General features: G+C 24.9%; 1 protein-coding gene across 12 annotated transcripts in view; it reads left to right on the top strand.

The window, feature by feature from the left end:
• Positions 1-20,064, top strand: part of PMCA (plasma membrane calcium-transporting ATPase 3) — a 428,157-nt gene that overhangs the window by 112,844 nt on the left and 295,249 nt on the right. For all 12 annotated transcript variants that reach the window (XM_067273462.1, XM_067273313.1, XM_067272783.1 and 9 more), the window contains one exon: positions 16,847-17,068. The gene's annotated coding sequence lies outside the window, so the exon portion shown is untranslated. The remainder of the gene's footprint in view (positions 1-16,846; positions 17,069-20,064) is intronic.

The following is a 20,064-nucleotide window of genomic DNA, read 5'->3' on the forward strand; positions in this document are numbered from 1 at the left end:
AAACATTTAAGATTATGTTTAAAACCTGTTTAATTATATAACCATGCATCATATCATTAAAATATATATTTGAAAACACAAATGAAGATATTTATGAAACATAAATTTGAAGTTAAGATGTTTTAGAACATATTTTAATATTTAATAACATAGAATTAATAGTTCTGAATATGTTCAAGATTATTGTTTCTTATCAGTGGCGCGTTATCCTATCGGCAAAAAGGGCAATTGTCTGGAGACCCAACAGGGAATTCCAAATTAATATTTTATTACAAAATATTCCCTCAAAAAATTCCCTCGAAGAAGAATGTCTGAAGTCAACACTGTACATGGAGCCCCCTAACTCTAATTTTCCTGGGTTCCATAAAGCTATAAAAAGCCACTGTTTCTTATAGTCTATTCTGAAGCCTGATCTACATTAGACATTTCGAATTTTTTACATTAAAATGGTGAAACTATTTTGACAGGACAGTTCTAAAACAATGGAAGATAACTTAAAATCTGTTTACTTTAAAATATTTTAAATAAATAAATATATATATTTTTTATTTTTATGGCGACAATAGGACTTTTTACATTTATTTAGGCCAGACAATCTTGGATATTTTAAGAACGTAAAAATCTTTGGAGTATTTCCAGCTTAGTTATGTTCAATAATATAAACTTTAATCTGAATCTGAAAACAATTAATTAGCGGCGTTCATTAAATAATATGAAAATTCAAATTTGATAGAGAATTAGGTTATATAGTTTAAGATACGTAAATTATGTCCGCATTATTCCAAGCTTGCTGTTTAAGTAATAAAAGCTGATTTCGGCAGCTTGTCCTAATTTATTTTTACAGTCATCTAATTTACTTTTATAGTTTTCTCGTTAAAATTTCCAAACACTCGAAAACTTAACAATAAGTTCTATATAGTTCTATATTGTATAAATAATTATTATAATTCAAATTTTAAATTAATTGATTACTATATATAAATGAAAATTGATCGTAGTTTAAACCGTAAACATAGTGAATTTAAGAAAATACTAAAAATAATTTTATGTTGCAATGGTGATAATGCGTCGAGAACAATCAAAAATAGAACTTATTCTGCTTCAAGGTTAATTATTGCTCTTGTAAATATTAAGAGTATATCGCACAAGTTTTGTCTTTTGAAAAATTACTTCGGTTAATATTTTTCTTATTTGAATTCCTGTGTTATAAACTGCAATTTTTTTTTTGTTAAAAATTTATATATATATATATCTATCTAAATTAAGGAACTTAATATATATATTAAGTTTCTTAATGAACTAAATTTAAACTCTAACTAATTAATTTAATTGTCATATCAGAAAAATGGGCTTTTCTAAAATGATATATTTTGAACCTTTATTACCATTTTTTAAGACACGTAAATAATTGAAAGTTGAAATGACGAATTCTTAAAATTGAAGAAAAGTGTGAATTTTTATGAATTCTTTTAATTCTTTTTTTAAAATTCGAAATATATTTTTTACGATTTTTAATATCTAATATTTTAATTTGAAAAAGTGCAAAGAAATTTTTGAAATAAATTTATATGAAATAATATTAACATTTAAGTGAAATAAATATCTGTGAAACTGGGACCAATACATTACGTATGAGTAGTTATGAATCGTAGTAATTTATCAGCTAGATCTCATTTTCGATATAAGAAATGCTTGAATGTTCTGAACTTTGAGGAGAAAGTTACAATAACGTAATTATCATTAGCTTTAAATTTTATCTATTCATAGTTAGAACTTTGCATTATGCTGAATCTGTAGACCTTAACTCATTAGCATAATTCATTAATATTTCGAAATAAATGAACAAAGTATTAGACCAATTATTTTACTCATAATTGCTAAATCAAATATTGGAAAGGATAGGAAGTCAACTGAATGAAGTTAAATAATAATATTTTTTATATTGAACTAATAAATTTTCAAATCAATGAAAGTGACTTAATTTTTTTTAGTAAAATAGTAATTTTATCTGTGATATGTAATTTATATATTAAATTAAAACTGTAAAGCATATTCATTTAGCCTATATGCAAAGCCTACTAAACATATGCGTTATTGATAAGATTTTGATTACAACTTAAATAATAATAGTATTAATCTCAATTCGATAAGATTTCATAATTATATTTGTAACAATTTTTAAACAAATAATTTTTTTTAGAAAATTAAATGAAATAAACTTTTCTAAAAATTCTATATCATATTTTCTTGCCAGGTTCCAATTTTAATCTAAATTATTATATTATTTATTAAAATTTCCAAATCAAGAAGCACTGATATTTTATATCAGAATATCTTAATAGAAATTCCTTGTAATTTTAATCTTATATTTTTATTGTTATAACTATATTCAAATGTAATTAATTGGGTTTTAATTGAAACTGAAAGTCCAAATCAAGAAGTTCAGAAAGACAAAATTTATTATAATTAAGCTTCATCTTCCCATTTAGATTATTTTAAAAATTAAATTAAAATTTTAATTTTATTTCTTAATATCGTTTAAAATATTTTTAGTATTATATTATATAATCACCGATCATTAATATTTTTTAATTTCAAACATTTATATTTAAAGATACTAATGAAATTTAAAAAATAAAAAAACATTAATGAAGAAATTAAATATTTTTCTTTATATTGCGCGTATAACATATAAATAAAATTTCTAACTTATAAAAATATAATTATAAAACATTTATTACAAGAGGAACAAACCATCAAGAATTATCATGCTTTAATTGACAAAAACAATTATTTATATTGTTTTTAGTTTTATATGTTATATGATAGAAAGAGAGAATATAAAATACATTTCGCGTCAATAAAAGCTAGAAAATGACAAAACCAAAGTCAACAGAATCATTGATATAGAACGAAAAATGAGAGTCGAGCGGAAAATAGACATTTTACTACGTTTTCCGATTAAGTTTCGAGTATTTGGTTTCAGTCAATAAACAGTGGGACACATTAGAATATCTACAAATTTCCATTTTAATTTTAATTTTTTTTCTTTTTTTAATATATATGCAATGGGCTAACCTGGTATCATCATAAAGGCGGGAATAAACCTGTTCAAAAGTTAGTTTTGCAGAAAGATCTAATAAACTTATATACATATAAAGAATGTTTTATCTATTTAGCTTTATATTACTATTAAAAATCGCATGAATAAATACTCATTATGTATATATAATAAATTTTCAAGAAGGACACAGGTCACTCTCTGTCTCCTGTATACACGAAATAAATCTTTAATTATTATTCATTGTCAGTTGAGTTATTATGTAACAGTTATAAAAATATAACTAGAGACTTTCGGGTATAAAAAGCATTGAATATAATTTGTTTTAAATTTTGGCAACATTATACTGTACTATATTGTTAAACCCGTTACTAGAAAGCATTGCGAAAATTGTGTGGCATGAATGCATTAATGGAAGTTTTCCAGTTTTGTTTTTTAGTTGCAATTTTTTTTTATGTGTACAAAAATGAATCTGGTGTGATTAAAAGAAGATAAAACGTTCTTATTTTCTTTGTTAATTAATCATTTTTTGATCGTATTTATTTTTATACTATTACTTTTAGCAGTTTTCAATGATGAAATATAAATACATTTTACATTTTGTTATCATTGAATTGAGAAAATTAACTGCCTCCAAAGCATAAGAGTATTGTTATATTATTTTTCCAACTAAATATAATTGTAATCAATGTCTTCGTTGAATATTTTTATGCATTTGTAATCATAAATAGTTTGGATATTAAAAAAATATAGAACTAATAAAGTTCAGTAAAGGTGAAAAAAATTAGGTTGTTACAAATTTTTAGATTGTTTTTTTAGTAATTTAGTTAATTATCCTTACTTTATTCTTTTATTATATAATAGTTACTGTAACATGCTTCTATTATGACTTCTAATCTTACTTATTTTATTTTTAAAACTTGTTTTTTTTGTTTTTAAACATATAATTCGCTTTCCTATTTCTATCTTATCTTTAAATGAAACAAATTTATATAATTAGTGATTTATTATTATTAGTGAAGTTCATAAGACTGATGAATTTTGAAAAACCCAAGAATTTTATAATTTTGTAAAAAGTATAAAATGATTATAGCTATAATTATTATCACTCTATAATTTTTATATTTAATTATTGAATATAGTTAAATTAAAGTAAATGTAATTAAATTACAAAATAATTCGGAAAAATTTACGTTTCTTATTTCGAAATATTTCCGAAAATCAAATGTAGATTTCTTATGGGTTTTATATAGCGAAATAATAAACCGTCTTTATTAATACATCACTAAATAGGCCTATATTTTAGTTAAAATGATTATTTACAGTATATATTATTACATTTATTTTTCTTTAACTTTCATTTTGTATCTATCCTGATAGAAGGGACAAAGTACAATGTTGTTAAACTTTTAGAATTAACTCATCTACTTAGATAATATGCTGAACTAAATGAGTCAACAATACCAATCGTTTTAATAATGAATCAACTAAATAAAGAATACACAGAATATATTTTGAGTTTTATCTATTGTAATGGAAAAGCCTGAAATTGATATGGAATAGACAGAAGGTGTTCAATATTAAATATATAGCCTATATATTAATAAGAAGAGTTTGTTTTCTGTAAATAAATCGTTTTATTAACTCACGAATGTTTATATAAGAATATTTTCAATACAGTTGGAATATTTGAAAATAATTTAATTACAATAAAAACGTTAATAATTTTTATTACTATCTTGCTAAGCATAATTAACTTCGAGAATATAGATGTTTGGCTTACACTATATGTTTACTGTGTACTGTATGTTTGGATTTTAGCCAGAGAGTTTTTAATTGTCATGCTGTATTTTTGTTCATTAATCATTACAAAAGGGACAAGTCATAACTGGAAAAGAAAAAAAAAAAAGAATTTCACTTCAAAGAAAAGATAGGTTGGCACATTTCTTATATTACAAATCAATAAAGAATAAACGCCTCGGCTATTCTATAATTAAACAATGGTTTTTTGTCTGGATAAAAGTTAATCTTAATTAAAATTATTATTTTATATTAGAATCAGAGCATTATTGTTAGAAACATTAGAAAAGCATTTACAATAGAGTAGAATGTGTGTGGTACGCCACTTTTAAAATTATTAGTTATTGTAACAAGAGGAACAAATAATTTAATTAATTAGATACCCCAATAATTATTTACAATCGAATTTAATATGAAATAATGATTCCGAGCTGATTATTATTATTATTATTTTTATTTTATTTTTTGAATTCTTTCACGTATCCATGCTGAAAGTAACTCGTTAGTGTATGATCTATTGGATCTATTTATTTGAATAACTAGGAAACATTCATATAAGCTTGTATATGTATTCTATTAAAAGTTAGTGATGCAGCAATTTTGTAACAGTTAAAATTTCCAAAACTCAAAGTATATTTATAACATGTTACATAATATAATGATAATTTAAAAAATAATATAAATAGATTTAACTCTTCTCTGTGCTATAGAAATTATGACTTATTTTTGCTTATTATTATTATTATTATTATTTCATTTTTAACAAGGGACTGCCATGAATTTAAAAATGGCTAAATACTTTTTATTGTAAATCTGTTATTTCTCGATTTTATTTAGACTACATAACATAGAATACACAGATGTTTTTGTTGTCAAACTGATTCTTAAAATTTGAATATTCGACTTTTTATTTCCTAATTACTCGAATCCAAATTTAAGGAAACAGATGGCAAAGAGTAGATTTAATATTAACCATCTGCTAAATAAAAATGAATTTATTTTATATTAACTTGTTTTAGGTTATATTTCCATTATATGTTAGTTCCTCATTGAAGAATGCTGCGTACATTTTTTGATGACAAATTCGCATTTTTGTAATACATATTTAAGTAATTTTTATTGCTTCTTTAGCAATATCAAAAATTATTTCATTTTATTTATAGAATTTATTAATGAATCAATTATAATGAAAAATTTCAAATTATTTTTCTATACAATGCATATTTATATATTATTAAAGTCTAGTCTAGTAGCAATATTTTTCTAGAAAACAAAATGTTTATTGTTCAATTATCGTTACCAGAAATATTATTTAATTAAAACACAAATTCTAATTCGTGTATAAATATTTTCATTGAATTTTTGAAATAAATTTCAAGCAATCTGATCTGTCAAAATATTGTCATTAAAAACAATGTTATCAGTTTCTACGTAAATTTTCTAACTTTACATATTTTTTTCGATTGCTTTTTATTTTTAACATTCTGAAAAAATGCATCGATAATTTCTTTGAAAAATTCTATAAATAATAAATATAATATACAACTTAACTGCATGTAGGGCCTATATAGTTTAAGAATATTATTAAATATTGAATAAATTTGTAAAACACAAAAGTTTATGTAGTGGCAAACAGAAACTATAGACCGAAACCAATGATGGCGAATCTTTTTCCAATGGTGGATCAAAATTGAATTCGAAATTTTACTTCATCTATTTCAGAAAAATAATAAATTCTCTATAAGTGAAAAAAAATGTGATTATAATGGAACCAATTATTATGTTTAATGGAAAATCTTCTACCATTTATTTAATATCATTTATATCTGAAACTCATAATTAGTAAACTTTAAGATTTTTCACATCCTTAGGGTTTTGCTTTCAAACTACATGTTAAAAACTTATTTGATAAATTGTAAAACTGGCATAATTTATAAAAAAAACTTAATACTTTCTAAATATTCAATGGACACGAGTTCGCTAACTCTGGCCTATACACTATAAATAAAAGACAAATGTGGATAATTTTAAAGTTTGCTATATTCCATCATCAACCAAAAATTTCGCCATGCTTTCTTGTATTTTTCACTGCTTATTATTTTAATTTGTTAATATATTTATCTCAATGGATAGATTGATTATATTTCATCCTGGCAATTCAATAAAGACTTCCTTATTACAGTAAGTTGTTTTATCAAAAATTTCAGTTTAAGTGAAATACAATATTTCGAAATTCCAACATATTTAAATAGCAAATTTTTCATTTAAAAATTACAAAACAATTCTTCATTAGGTTCAAATATTTTTCTTAAAGTGATTATTGTTGAACATTTATGATTATGAATAAAAACGGATAGATTTTTAAAAAATATAATATACCAGAGGATAATATAAAAAATTAAAAAATATATTTTATAAAGATACAACGGGCTATCTACACCATGCCACAACTATGTACTGTACATATGAAAAGTTCAAAATCTTAATTTTTAATTTAATTTTAGGAAGTTATATTGATATTCATGGACATCTATAGAGGAGCAAATACCTCCTGGGATCGAGTAAAAAGTTCCACAATTCTAATCGTAAAAGTGATTGAGATATTAACATTACATTTTCGACCATGGAATGTTTTGATGCAATATTATATTCTATAATCTACTTTGTGAAAAAAATCCCAAAAATTAAATAATTAAATTAACTTTATTGACGTAATTATTTGTCTGTAAGTTTAGACCTCTCTGGAAAATTTTATGCTGACACCCATGTTGTGTAATTTTATTTCTTAAGTTTAAAGGAAATAAAATCATTTAATTGAAAAATTTAGATTTCCATTTAAAGTCATTTTTCATTGATATGATAAACTATTAGGAATATGTTTATCTATAATCCAGAACGTAGCTGGTGCCATTGGATAATAGTTTATAGCTTAAAAGCTATCTTAGTTTAAAGTTTATAATATTATTTTCTATGTGAAAGAATTTTTGAATAAATGTTATGTAATTAGACTTTGGCCTTCGAATTAAAAATTCTTAGAATTTATTTCAGTAACAGAAGTATCATTTGACTGAAAATAAAATGTTTAAAACTAGGGTTGTATCTTATATTTTTATCAATAACGTAATGAGATTTATATTTTATTTTATTTTTTTATTTTTATTTAAAATCCAAAAACATTTCGCTTGAAGTACTGTAGCAATGATAACAATGATAGCTTACTTGTTATTTAATTTCATTTCGCTTAAATCATATATGTAAACATTCTTTTCAACAACAGAAGGAAATTTTATTGAGAGCTTTTTTTTTTAAAAAAAAAACTCTTCTTCTAACCAGCTGCGAATACGACAAATTTATCCTCTAAAATATATTTTTGAGAGGAAACAATTTTTTTAACGTTTTCCTTTTTATTATAATTTTTTATGGGGGTGACATTTTTCTCAGCTGTGTTAGAGAATATTTCCATTCCATTCTTATTTCATTAATTTATTATTTTATTTATACAATTTATAACAGTTTTTCTTATAAATAAATTCTATATCGCTACAAATAACAAAAAATTTCATAAAAAAATTAATTTTTAATACTTGTATAATTTCATGGCATATAATGTTAAAGAAATTTCTTTTCTACTAGGCCCTACTCTAAAATTTTAAATAATTATTTTAATTTACATGTTTTATACGTTTTTAAAAAATGCGTATTTTTTCAGTTTATCCAGAATTTTTAAGGAAAATTCTTAAAATTAACTTTTACAATGTCAATTACATGAAGAATAGTTTATAATTTTATTGATATAAATTAATATATAAAATAGCAATAATGTGAAGGCTGTAAAGGAAATCTTTATAAATATAAATCTGTCGTAGATACCTTTTAACGTTGAGGACATTCCAATTTTCTAAGCTGAATCAGCAGCGTCGAACTCAGCATTCGGAAAATCTTGCCAGTTTGCATCGATCTACTCAAGTTTGCCTTCAGCATGGAGTCAAGAATGTCATCATTAGTGAATATAACAGATTTGATTCATAGAGCATTATGAATATTACGGCATAGATGCAAGAAATAACGTTTACAGTTACTTAAAAAGTAACATTAGTGTATGAAAAATTAGGAGGATAATACTGTATAAATATCAAGTTTATCTCTTTTGAATCGGATGGCAAATTATATGATACAGGCCTAAATATTTGCTTTGACATAAAACTATTCATGAAAATATTTTGAAAATCTCAATCTTGATTTCAATAAAAGATTTTAATTGAATTAAACAGTTTTTAGTTTGATTTTTCTTATTTCTAAGCAGCGAGAAATGACAAGAATAAACTAAAAATGATTAAACTTGAAATGGTGTCGAATGATATCAAACTTATTTTAAACGATCAATACTACGATTGAAAATTGGAATGTCCTTATTATATTTAACCATAAGAAATAATTTCGATATCATTTATTATATACATATAGCCTGATATTCCTTTTTACTTTGTACGAGAAATTATTGCAATTATCCAGCAAATCCTTTGGGAACTAATTCGTAGTTGGGAAAACATAATATCGAAATTAAATATCGTGGTATTTTACAAATTAGATTTTAGCATTGGATTCCAGACTAGAAAGTTAATGTATTGATTACAATACTCGATTATTATGATTCGAAATCTACTTGGATGAAATTGTGTAAGTTATTAAATTTACTCATTCGTTTGATCTAGGACAGGCGCTGTAACATTTAAATTTGCTTTTTGCTAATGACTAAAAGTCGACAATAAACGATCAAATTGTTAATGTTCTTTATGTGCCAGTTTTATACATGCAGATATATTAGTATTTAAATGATTTTAAATTCTTGTAAATTGTTGTTTGTATCGATATCATCGAAACATCAATATTAAGAATTGATATATCGATGTATCTATATCAAATGGCCGAGGCGATTGAGACATGAGCCTGCCATTCTGAAGACCCTGCCTCAAGAAGAAAGAATAAAAATAAACACTAGAAGATAAACAGTAATAAATGCATAATTTTCATTGTTATTAAAATATAATTATTATTATTTAAATTAAATTATAAAATATTGAGGAAAGATAATTTCAAAACAATATTCGACAATTGCTTTTGTAAACCAGTTCTGTAATTCTGAAATGAATTTTTTAAAAATTACTTCATTCTTACTTTCTATTTTATGTAGAAGAAGATTCAGTTTCTAGTAAAAAAATCATATTTCGAAATTTTTAGTAATTTTTACGTGGTACAATGTCCTAAAATTCGGTTTGATTACTCTGATTTGTATCCAGTTTATATATACGATTCTGGTACGAATATTTGTTATATCCCTGTAGTGAGATATATTGATTTTCAGAACGGGTAATATCGGAAACGGAAATTATCATCACTTTTATCATTCGTTCACTTCATCTAAAGTTCCATTTTTGTTCCGTCGTTGCGTTTTCCGTTTCACATGTTTTTGTATTTGTTTTCTTCTTATGGAAATTTTATATTCTTCATGTTTAACATTAATTTAAATATAGATTTAATCCTCGTCTCATGCTAGTTTATTTGTTATTAATAAATACACTTTTAGAATAAAATAATTGATAATTATTTTAATTAAATTTTTATATCTCATTGTTGGAATTTGGTATTTCTACAGCACATACTATCATAAAAATCATGTGACAACTTTATGAAATTTCTCAAAAATTTTTAACTTGAACTTATTACTTCTACATGAGTTTACATCATGGAAAACTCTTTTGCATTATGAAACATTAAAAATCGAAATTATATTTCGTAAAAAATTACAATTTGTATAATTTTTCTGTATTTAAAAGAGGATTTAAAATACTATTTGTTTCGCTGATTCGAGAATTTTACTTTATATCAGTTGTTTAAAAATAATTGTTGACAACTGAATTAATTCACGAAGAATTTAATTCATAAAATATAAAAATAATTAATATCTGACAAGATGAAATCAATATATTTAGAGAATGTTAATTATTTTACTTGAAATTTCTTTAAAACATTTTTCTTCTCTAATTATTTTCGTTTTTTTTTTTTTTTGCATTCAATTTTGATTATTTCAATATTTCTTTTGTCACATTATGTGAAGGAAACTTCTAAAACGTTAAGAGGTTTCGTCAAGAATCGTCAAGATCTCTACGAATTTTTTGAATTTATTAAATTTCCGTCTGCTGGCGAATGTCAGATTTTTCATAAAGATGTTACACTGAATATAATATGGATAGCTTTCTTTTAATACACTTTCATCTTAGAATATATGTAGCAAAAGAATATTTAGTATTTCTTTCAATTTATATCTCAGTGAAATTAAATTAAATAGAACCATTTACATCAATTATCTTAATATGGGAAATTAAATTTTAACAATAAAAGTCTTGATAAATCAATTCTTGGAACAATTTAAAATGATCGAATGATAAAAGAACAATTGTAAGAATAATTACAGAATTTACCCTTTTTATCATTATTTGTGAAAGAATTTGTTTTTTGAATAAATAACAAACCATTTGTTATTATTGTGTACATCATTGATAGGTCATTTTGCCTATTTGAACTTCTAATTGTAATTAATTGAATAATAATTATAATTATTTCGATATTTCACATGTATTGAATCCAAGATCTTGATTATTTAATAGTTAAGATGTATTTCGTTATACATTAATACAGCATATATTTTATATTGGCAGACAGTTATAGTGAACTTAATCTGTATCCATTACTGAGCTGTTATTTATACACAAAGATATTTTCAAATTATTTAACGTTGTTCGTGGTAAAGTTAGACTTTCAAAGAAAAATTTCTAGCAAGACGATAGGTAGTTTGATTTACTTTCGAGACAAAAGTGTGTTTTTGGAAAAGTTAGATATGATGTTTTAAAAATTTTTCTCCTACGTTGATCAAATATTTATTATGGTCACAGTAAATGTTTTACAATTAAAACAACAACCTAATTATCACTAATTTTACCAGCATTTGTGTTACATAACGATTATACCTGTTATTGTTAAATTATATTTACTTAGATTATTGCTTGTTTACACAAAATAAAGATAAGTAGCAATACTATTAGTAGCCGAATTAAAAAAACTATTGAATACTGATCGCATGTTCGTGCCTCACCAGTGGTGCAAAATAATTTAGTAAGATTTTTTAATTACATTTCTTTTCAGCATTACTGTTTTTAATTGTAAAATGAGAATATTTCATGTAATGATAATTTTTACACAAAATTACAAAGATGGGATTTCTAATAATTTATTCATTTTCAGTATTGCACGCTTGCTTAAATGGTCGAACCACAGCTATGATGTGAATTATCATTACGGAAGATCCGCATTCGAATTCGATTCGGATCTTCATAGTTTATGACTAACATTAGGAGTCTTTTCTATTGCTTATTCGTTCTATCCGGAATACGCAAAATTGGGCGATACCATAGCCATAAGGCACCATGCGTCTCCCTTCAAATAACACGAATAATTTATATAAATTCGTTAATCTTTCGAAATTTAATCGTAATCTATTAAATAAAACTAATTTTATATAGGTATTATGAAATTACTGTTGCGTGTAGTTGTTTAATAAGCATTGTGCTTATTGCTTTATTCATCATAATGTGGATAATGTTCAATATCCACAATTGGATGAAGCCTGCTGTATTTCTTTCGAAACATCGCTCTAATGCCAAAAACTCAGATTTGACCGATCTAACAATTTATATTACAAATATCCTTTTGCCCTGTGGATAATAGGAGGCCTTTTTTAAATCCATTATAAATTCGATTAGGTCCCAATGGGGCGGCGGGTAATCATTAGCTTTTCATTTGTTTGTTAAAAATTACAAATTTTACTTTTGAGTAATCAGTTTGTCGGATTTTTGTTGCAGTTAAGGTAGCCATATTTGCGTTAAACCATCTATGAAAGTTTTAGATGATATAACTCTGATCTTCCAGAGCCGGACCCGGGATCGAATCCGAACGGGTCGAAAAATCCCCAGGAATTTTTCGAGGGGTGGTCCGTTCGGATATGTCGGGCCCCGTCCCTCACCACCCGGTCGCCCCATTGTGGGCCTGGCCGAACCCATAATAGGCCTACTAAAAGAGGCCCTCTTAGTGCCCACAGAGCGGAAAGAGTTAAAAAAAATAAAAAAAATAAAGATCTTCCAGAGCCTAAAGGCATCAATCTTGCGCTCTGGAATGAAAGCGTCTGTCCCGAATTCAGTTTCTAAGTAAATAACTAGAGAAATAGACTGTATAGTTGAATCAAAGTGATCGGTATTATTCTTATTTTAATGGGATCAAAAATTGTTATTTTGTATTTCATTCAGTAATCAATCAGTAATTTCGATTTGACTTATGATCAATCGAAACGATCTTTAAATTATTCCAAAGCAGTTTTCGATGAAGACAGCATTTATACGAATTACAAAATGCTTTTTCATTTTGCATTTTTCGACGTTTCAAGGTTCCGAGTGCAAAAATGTAAAAATCTTGGAGGGTCATTTTTTGACCGATCGCTATACTTTCTCTTTGTTATATGTAACATCCGGGAAAGTAAAAATCCATCGATCGACTATTTTATCCTTTGGCATGATTGACGGTTTAATAATAATCGTCGCGGAAGATTTTTCCGTTAATCTTATTTTATTGAAAGGTCTGATCAATCTCAAACATTGTTACTGATCAATCGCGTTACAAATAACAACTTACCGCATAAGAAATGAAACGAAGTGAAACTATGAAATCTAAACAATAGAATCGAATTATTGAAATTTTATCGTATATATAATGCCAATAAAAGAAAGTTATGTAAATATATTATTTCGTAAATAATTATATAATGTTTTAATTATTTACTTATAGACTAGATACGTATTTTCTCTACGATAAAATAAAAATAAATGAAAATGCAATTAGTAATACTTTAGTCATTACTAATTGGTTTTCATACTACAATTGCATTTTCATACATTGCTTTTTCAGTCATGCCCATCCATAAAAAAATTCATGGGATGGCTCGTTCAGATTCGATTCCCGGTCCTCCAGAGAGGCAGAATGATGCCTTTACCGCTTCAGTCATCCGACCATCTATTCGTAATGCTTTTATATTCTTGTTTTTCGCGTTAATCGATGTAATACTATAAACTACATAAAAAAATTTTTTTGTGGATCTATCTGCAAGATTGCGGTGTTGTGAGTATTTATGAAAAATCGTGAAATTTATGATCAGATTGGAATCTGGATTCTGCAAAGCAACTAGAAAATGACTTGTTAGATAACAACGAGGAAATGCAATGTAATTCTTCCAGCACTATTTTAAATATAGTAAAAATGTATATGGAATTTTAAATCTAGATAATGTGTTATTTCATTCATTTTAATCGGTAGATTTCGATCTTTCGGGCATTTATTATATAGTTTGTAGTAGTAGCATTTATCAAAATATTAAGATTTCGTTGAAATCTTAATATTTTGATAAATGCTCACAGTTTTGAAATATTGAATCCTTTATTAAATGATATCATCCGAATGATTGCATAAGAACGATATTGAATTTCCTTCGAGAAGACCGAAAAATATGGCTCGAAATCAACTCGAGATCAAACATTTTTTCTGTATCCTCAGATTCTTTCGGGTTGATATATCGATTTCGTATAAGATCTTATTTACGAGTGTTTGTATATTAATAAGCGAAATCTTTTTATAATTACACATGAATAAATGTTCGGTTAAAACTTTATATATTATTTTCTTCTAATAACTTCTGGTAGGCTATGTGTGATCTATTATATATAAATATTAATAGACTACATTTTTATTACTAAAATTTCTCATAGTAACTTCTGAATTTAGCTATATCATTTTTCGAAAAATTATATTTCTAAGAATAAACTTTCGTTATGTTAAAGTTGTATCAATTCTGGATTTGACTTATGGATTTTTGAAATAAGTATGGATAGCCGGCTTGATGGCAGAAGCGATAAAGGCCTACGGCTTTGGGGGTTCGGGATTGAACCTGGGCGGAGTGCCCAGGAATTTTTCATGGATATTCTACACCGGTAATATTCTGGTTCCAACCATCACTACCCGCCGCCCTATTGCGGGCTTAGCCGATAAACCTAGAAGAAAAGGCCCTCTTAGTGCCTACAGAGTGGAAACAGTTAAAAATGAAAAGTAGTAGAATGGAAAGTTCATTATAATGCAGATATTTAAATGCATTTGAAAATACAAGTACAAGATCGCACTATTTTAACATTTCGATACTCAAGAGGAGCCGCATTCGATTTTCATCAGAATCTCTTGCATTCTTTCCGGAGTGTGGTAGACTCCGGAAGGAATGCAAGTAAGTAGGCTTTTCATGGAATGAAAAAAATTAATAGGGAAATTATTTTAAGAACTTTATAGATCGAATATATTATAGTATTCAAATCTAGTCTCAATTTACGGTAAATTTGATTTATAATTTGCATTAAGATAATTTGTATATCAATTTCCGTTACTTTTGTTTCTTGAAACCTAATAAAAAAACATTCACATCGTTTTTGAAACCCATTTCAATGCATCGATTTAACAATTTAAATTAATATTGATTTTCAATAACAATTTATAAATTCTATTCGAAGTTAATTTGTATATATTCAAACATACAAATCAAACAATTCTGAAAAATACAGGTCAGTTTTCGAATATGAATGAAAGAGACTTTAACTAGAAAATAGGTCGTGTTACATTTTTATACTACTTTTACAGATAAATGATGATTGTTGGTGATTTGCTAAGAAAAACAAACAAAAATACAATATTAAATAGAAATTTCGTAATATGTAAGCACGATTCTCTGATAAAGCTAGGAGCAAAAACTCAATTGATAACTAAATGATTATAACTCGAGTCAGCTGGTATAAACGACGAATTAAAAACCTGCTTGTCCTCACAATTTTTTCTAATTGCCGTTTACTACTCTATAAGTTAAAATATAGCAAGTTTTAGTTATTTTCCACCTACCTTTATTACATTAATCAGAGAATCGTTTTGATTCGAAAGAATGTGCCTTCTGTTCTAACAAATTTCCGTATCTTTACGAGGGACAGAATCGACGTAAAGGGCGCCGACTCTTCTAGAGAGAAATGAATTTTGGCAATGTCCGATGGCAAACTGGCAAAACTTTCACGAGAATATTTACATCCTTATACAAATGTCAATGACAAATTTAGTCAATGTTAGAAAATTAAAGAAATAATTTAATTTTTATTTCATAATACTAACTCGCTGCAAGAATAATTTATTAAAGGTTCTTAATATATTCTAAAAATAATAAAAAATATAACAAAAACCATAATTTAAAAGCATACAGTATTTTATTTGGTATGATCTTATGAAGTAGAAAATGGAGTGAGATGCGTTTTAAAGAATATCGAATATGAATTTATTATTAGACGTTAATTACAAAATTTATTTTATTTATTAATTACAGATTGTATAAAATAATTTTAAAAAATTTATTAAATTACATAATATAAAGAGGGTTTTAAAAATGTAATGTTCTTTTAAAGATTATTAAATGCGGAGTAATAAATTTTTAACGTGTTAACAAGATGTAACGCGACCTCTTCTATACGATAAAGCGCGATTGTGCGATAAAGTTCTGCGCCTACTAATATTTATAAGTTACCAGTGACTGACCGACATCCCCGAGTTTTGACAAAATCTCAAACATATGCATTATTTAAATAAATAAATAATAAATAAATTTTTGTACTTCTGAATCTTTAATAATTATTAGTAAGGCGATATCCATAAAAATCGTAAAATATTCTGTTACGGATTATTATAATCAAATAGTACTTTTGAATTAGTAATAATAATATAATTAAGATATTATATTTTTAAAAAAATAATAAATGTAGTTATGATGCGAGTTGTAATTAAATTATTAACAGGTAATTTTTCTTGTAGTGCTCGATCCAATCATTATCAAAGAGGTCCTGTATTATACGCATGCGCCAATGATAGCACATGGCGCATGCGAGTGACGTCACCGTCGTATTGCTGTGGGTACTAGTCGGAAGAAGGAGGAATTGAGATTTGTAAACGTGATTAGATCCTGTTTAATGAACAATGTAATGAGGATTACATTCTAAATCACTTCAGAAGAACATCCAAAGTGGATATATAATCGTAAGTTTTGATAAGTTTGTAAAAGTTATATAAAGAAGTTCGAGTACGTAAAGGAAATCGGTAGTAAAAATATGCATGATCTTGGAAATCTTTTCATTTAGATACATATTCGAATATAAATGTAATTTAAACACCAAGGAAGTCTGCATTATTCGAAACGAGAGTAAGAAAAATGTTGAAGATAGTTGCATTAGCAATTTATCGTTTTGCACGCGGAATATTTCCATTTCACTTTAAATTTGTATATTTCACGCATGCGATTCGTAATAATTCCGTAAGATATTTCGCCGCATTTTTATTATTTTTTTCGGCTTATTAAATTATTAGGAGAGAGTTTTCGTATAGTAACTTTAAACTGAGCAACAGTACAATCAGTTAAGAGTGTGTTAAGTATTTAAAAAAATATATGATTTAGCTGCATGCATATTTTAAAGAAAATGTAAGTGGAAATATTTACAGGCTCCCAATTGAAAATAGATAAGTATAAAATAATGTATAACATAATTCTTTGTGACAACTTCTAAGCTAAATAGCAAATGTGATAAAGAATATTTAAACAGATAATGGGTTGCTCAATATTTTAAATACATAATACAGTGAAACTAACTAATTTTTAATATTTGAAATTTTAATTATAAATAACTTATTTATATCTTTATGAATCATTAAATTAAAATTAGATGCTAATGCAGTAATAACCCTGCAAAAAATTAAATTTTTAATTGTAGTGTGTATTTTGGTATAAAACAAAGTAATTATTTTGATATGACAAAATTTTTTTTTGGAGTGTTTGGTATTTTGGAATTTATTGGAAGAAATATCTAATTTGTAAACCTTTATAATATAAGAAACATTCCAATATAACAAATTTTTAATTTAAAGTTGAGTAAAGTAATTGTTTAGAAAATTGAATTTTCCTTCTTTTTCTGCTAGAATATTTATAAAAAAATTTTTACATTTTTAATATATTCTTCTTCTATATTTTTACTTAATTTGTATTTTATATTTTGATTATTAATATTTAAAGAAATTTTTAATTACAAAATTATATGTATTTTTAAAAAAGTTATTTAAAAAGTGTTTTAAAAAGTTAAACAGAAATAAGAATAAAATTATTCTCCCCTCCTTTGGAAATTATAGCTGTACAGTATTCACATTTGTACTTACTTATATGATGATGAATTTTTCTATAGTAAAATGCTTCTCAATACTTTTTATGCTAATTTCACAATCATTGTTTGAAAAAGGTTATGTAGTCATTCAGATAACATAGAAATTCTTTTTATCTATTCTGAGTATTAATTTGATTTTTTTTCATCCTAATTTTGTTAATTTTAATTTGTAACATAATAGTACAATTTATATTTCAATGAAAATATATTTATCAAACACACTGATTAGGAATAATCTCCAAGAATTTAAATATATAATTATATTTTAAATATTTGAAATTTCATGTTATATTTAAAGAAAAAATATCAATGTATGCAAAGAGTCTTTAGAAATACTTAATTATAATTTATGTTATTTTACTTTGCTCTCAAACAATTAGAAATGGCTGTTTTCTAAAAATGAAAAGAATTTATGTTGTCAGAAAATACAAGGATATTAATACTTATTGAATTTTGTTGTATAGAGAATTATATTTATGAATAATCTCAAAAAGATTAACAAATATATTTAAAACTTCTTAATTATTAAGAATTATCTGTATAATTAAGTAATAATATGTATAAAATATAGGGCCTATATGAAATTATCACACATTCTATAAGATGTGAATGGAATATGATAAAAAAATATATATATATCAAATGAACAGTTACAAAGAAAATAATAAATGCTGTAGGATTACAGAATGTGTTTTTATTAAAGAATAATTAAAAATAAATTTTGAAGTTTGCTTTATATTCCTATTACCAAAAACATATTTTAAGAATTAATAATAATAAAGCTTATTATTTTGATTTGATAGTGTTTATTCTATCATATATCATGAGTATTTTATTTAATATCAATTGTTACCAAAATAAAACTAAATAGTTAATTCAATTTTGATATGTAATTTGTCATTATAGTATAGTGAAAAGGTATGTTCAGTTTTTTACCAGATGTTTTTCTATTTGTTATCTTTAGAAAGGAATGGCAAGTCTTTTTAAACCTGAATGTTAAACTTACTAAAAATACAAAAGAAATCTATGTATATATTTAAAATTGAAATCATGCTTAGGTAATTGTTCTATCATAAAATATTAGATTGCACATATTAATTCAGTAAAATAAAACCTTTTCTCAGCAGTTAACATAATTCACAAGCTGCAAGTATAATTAAATGTAATTTTGAATAGATGTAAGTTTTATAATCTGATAAATTAATTTTTAATAATTTTTGATATTAAGATCTTATTGTTATCAATATAATAAGTTAAAATAATGATAAGATTTTTTGAATAAAACTTCTTGATGTAAAAAAATACTTTAAAAATTTTATTTGTTATATTAACTATTCATGAAATAAGTTGTTGAATCTTTTAATATTTCTATAATTATTTTATGAAACAAATTATTGTTAATATAAAATGATCATATAAATATGATTAATATAATTCTATATACAGTACTTACATTGCTGAAATAGTTAAGAAAATAAATTTCATGTATTATATTGAATAATACAAGCCAAGACTATCTCATTAAACACAGCTTATTAAATGCTAAAAATTACTAAAGTAAACTGTGCATAAACACCAATCACTAAGAAAATGCATTTAATAAGAATTTTTTCAAAATATATACAATTTTGGATTATATAAATACAATATTTAATACATCAAATTAGAAGTTAATTTTGTCTTAAGTAGATTTGTAGTTGAGTATAAATTTTGGTGTATGTATACTAAATGTTCAATATCTACAAATAATCATTGGTAGAATGAGATTTTGGATATCTACGCAAAACATCATTTAGTATACATGATCTTTACAGTTTTAAGAAA

Source organism: Centruroides vittatus, unplaced genomic scaffold (assembly GCF_030686945.1).
Source record: "Centruroides vittatus isolate TY-2023 unplaced genomic scaffold, ASM3068694v2 contig_10, whole genome shotgun sequence".
NCBI classification, from domain to species: Eukaryota; Metazoa; Arthropoda; class Arachnida; order Scorpiones; family Buthidae; genus Centruroides; species Centruroides vittatus.